This window comes from Equus przewalskii, chromosome 19, assembly GCF_037783145.1.
Source record: "Equus przewalskii isolate Varuska chromosome 19, EquPr2, whole genome shotgun sequence".
NCBI lineage: Eukaryota > Metazoa > Chordata > Mammalia > Perissodactyla > Equidae > Equus > Equus przewalskii.
Window position 1 is genome coordinate 28,089,279 of NC_091849.1, and position 3,824 is coordinate 28,093,102.

At 46.2% G+C, this 3,824-nt stretch overlaps 1 non-coding gene across 1 annotated transcript; it reads right to left on the reverse strand.

Annotated features, from left to right (window-relative positions):
- Positions 1-1,466: 1,466 nt before the first annotated feature.
- On the reverse strand, positions 1,467-1,538 carry TRNAA-AGC (transfer RNA alanine (anticodon AGC)). The gene has a single exon. It is a non-coding gene; the product is annotated as a tRNA-Ala (tRNA).
- Between the last annotated feature and the right edge of the window lie 2,286 nt (positions 1,539-3,824).

The following is a 3,824-nucleotide window of genomic DNA, read 5'->3' on the forward strand; positions in this document are numbered from 1 at the left end:
CATTTCCTTATGAAGCCTCCTGTGTCACATAAAACTTTGACTAAATAAATTTGTATCCTTTTCTCCTGTTACTCTGTCTTTGTCATTTTAATTTTCAGACCCAGCTGGTGACCTTAAGAGGGTAGAGGACCGCCCCCACCACCACCACCACCACAAGAGACACACACACATTACAATCTAATTTTGCAAGTACTGTCAAAATCTAATGTCAAGTATACCGTCCTATGTCCAACAGGTACAAGTTGCATCGCCAAAAGAGTCACTACTAGACCCACACATACATAAATCAGAAAACAGCATTTTGGAAAGGATATCATGGAAGGATAACCTTAGGACTACATAGGAAAGGATCATTTCAGATACTGTTAAATACAAATATCCCCTTAAGCTCTGGAGCATAGACTCAATATCATGTTTAATGCTGAGCAAGAGGTGCTGTTGCCTGGGGCCTCTCCTGGCCGGATATCTTCCTATGGATACGGAGTCCACACTCTACTTCCCAGGGCTCCTGGAGTTCTCTGCTGAAGCAGTCCTGATTCTCTCTTCTTTCAGGACCTGCACAGGCCTCTCTCCTGATCCATCCAGTGTACATGTGCCTAGGCCGAGAAGGTTGCTCTTGGCCAGGGATGTGTGTGAAGCCTGGAAGTGTTCACATGCATGTGTGAGGCCCTTCAGAGCCAAGAGGGGTAAGAAAAGTGGGTAGGGGTGTGTATCTTTACTTTTATTCCCCTCCTTAACTCATCTTGTAAAATTAGCCAAGCAAGTGCTGCTTCAAGTCAGTCAGACAAGAAGGCTAGAACGAACTTACCACAATAAGAACTTCTATGTAGATCTGAAGCTTACATCATACTTTAGAAGTTATTCTAATTAAAGTCAGGAACAATGAGGCAAAGAAATGCATATGGAGTATAAAAACAGAGGGAGAAGACAGGAAAAAGGGATGGGACAGAAGAAGTGGGGAGCTATAATGGGCAGGGGGTGGTAGGGATATATATTGGAAAGCTTTCCTCTCCTCCAGTCCGTTCCTTGACCCTGGAACAGCTCAGAAAATGAAGAGATCTAAAGAAAAGTTCCTATGGACTTCGCATTCGTTTTGGGGTTTTGTTTTTTTCTTTCTGTGTCTTGCTCTCCGACTACTGCGAAATGTCACTACCGTGATTGAGCTTGTTAATTTGGTGCCTTGCTTGTTTTTCGGATTCTGGAATCCTGAGCAAGTCGGGCTTCCCCAGCGCTTTATCTCTCTTTTCACCTGCTGACACAGCTACCCAAGGTGATGCCAAGGCCCTACGGCAGACACGCGTCGATGTTAAAAGCAAAATACAGTTGGTTAGTTTTTCTTGTGAGCTAAAAGAACTTAAGGAGAATGAAAGGACCAGAAAAGAAGCAGCCGGTAGATTTTTCCTCAAATGATAGGGCCAAGGAGGATTCAGAGGAAAAATATTCTTCTAAACAAGACAGCCAAAAAGTGGAGGTGCCGGGGATTGAACCCGGGGCCTCGTGCATGCTAAGCACGCGCTCTACCACTGAGCTACACCCCCTCACACGGAAGAGGGCTCAGAAACATTTCTATGACCCGATAGACCCTTCTCAGTGGTGACAAAGGTAATTCTATTTTGTCACACTCAATCCCTGACCGTTCTATACTGGACACTGTCTCGCAGCTAAGCCAGGAAAAACAAACCTAAATATTATACCGAAAGCCCCTTTCCGGTTCTGAGATTTTCCACTAAGGGTCACCCTCTCGGACGTCAGCTCGACGGCCACTTGCCGCTGGGGAAAGGCGCCGTACTGCCCGGCTGACCCCAGGGAGACGTCTGGGATAAGGCCTCTCTGCTTAAAAAGGTTGCCAGAAACCCGAGAATACAATGCAAGAGGATAAAAAGAAGAAAACCCTAAACGCTGACATGGGGATTTAGGTCCAGGTGGGAGAAGACTGGTGGGGAAGGGCGGATCGGCTCGCGTGGGTCGCGGCCCGCGCTCCGGCAGGCTCCCGCGCCCGGCATCCTCTTCGAGAACCCGCGCAGCGAATCCATCTCCCGGGCTCTGACTCTGGGATCGTGAGAACCATCGAGACGCGCACCGGGAAAAGAGGAGCAAACCCGATGCAGCATCCTTTATAGCGCCCCCTTTCGGGCGGGATCCTCCGCGGACTTTTGAAGTAAGGTGTTTTGAGCCCTAGGCTTGATCTGCAAAACGAACGAACTGTGTAAACCCTCCGTGCGCCAGCACTCTTTAAACCTCTTCCACTCCGAGGCGCAACCGTCAGGCGCTTCCCGCCGTTCGCCGATCTAAAGACGGTCGACCCAGAAATGAGTGTTTGGAGCAAATCTTAAATCCTTTTCTGTCTTCAGTTTTCTTCTAATTCTCTCTCACCCCTGTGGACCCTTGCAGACCTGAAAACACCATCTCTTTGGTTCCTCCCCAACTCCAGGTCTGGCCTCCCGGGCTGATCGGACCCTGCCGAGACCTGGGGGACCTTTGCAGTGGGGCGGTGTGGGGCATGAAGAAATGGGGTATACAATGCATGGACCACGGGACACCCTCAGACCCGGAGATTAAAGGGACATAGGTGTCCTTGATATAGTGCTTTTTAGACAACACTGCAGGGGTCCTTAAAAGTGGTATAGGGGACGGGAAAATTGCCCCCTTACCTTTCTATAGTTATGGCTGGATTAATACACAAGACCAGATTAACAGCAGAAAAACCAATTTAATAGATACTCCTGGATCATAAAAATAATGCTCAGAGAATGAACAAAGCAAGTAGTTTATATATCTTTTTACACAAAGAAGCAATAAATTCGTGAGGATTTGACAGGACGAAGGAATTTAGGTTTGAGGTCCGTAATTAGTAAGGAATTTGAGCAGTGTTTAGGCGTGAGGTAGTACATTAGTAAAAGCAACAAGGTTTGTTTACATAGGTGTTAAATGTAATAAGAAAAATGAACTCTGTCTTGCTAACTTGGGCCTAAATTCCTTTCTGTTGACCCCAGGTCAGTTTCTCAGGAGAAAGGGAAACTTGAGAATGTATGTGTAACCATTGATCTCTAACTTGTGACATTTTGTTTTACAACCGAACTTTTATCAGTGTTCCTGTTAAGCTGATTAAGATAAAGACAAAGATAGATTGACACCAGCGGTAGATCACCAGACCATGTCTGCAGGCCCTGTTTTTCCTCAAGTCACTAAGGAATTTGAACTGACATCAATATCTTGCAGTTTCAGCCTATATAACTTTTTCCCACTCCCTCCCCTTCTGAACACACACTCAAGACACCCTTGGGTCAGAGCTTCCCTAGCCTGCGGACTGCAACCGGGCAAAACAAACTTCAACTTTCTTTGGTCTGTTGACTGCTGGCGTTTTCTTCCAGGTTAACATAGGCTTCTCAGCCCGGAATTCTCTAGTTCTGATGACAAGAATGTCTCTTTCTCCTGGTGGGAGGAGGGTACCTTTCACATGAGAGATTTATTTCCTATTTTCAGAGGGAACAGAGATAGGAGTGTCAAAACTTTAAGTCAAACAAGTAATTTTAATTCAAAATAATCAAGATGTCATTGTGGGAGACTTTGGGGTGGCCTGTCCTGAGCCCCAACAGTGGCAATCACCTAGGGGAGCTTGATAATGTCCCACCATGGAGACACTGAGTGCTCTCAGAATCTCAGATTTGGGAATCCTGTGTTAATTAAATCTTCCACAATTGAATCTGTGGAATAAAATGAACTCAAAAGACCACTGAGAATCAGATGGACTCTGTGTGTCTAACTGGGACCTAAATCCAAAATTGAGAGCCAGCTCTGAAGGCCTAGCAGCTAAAGTTGGGTGT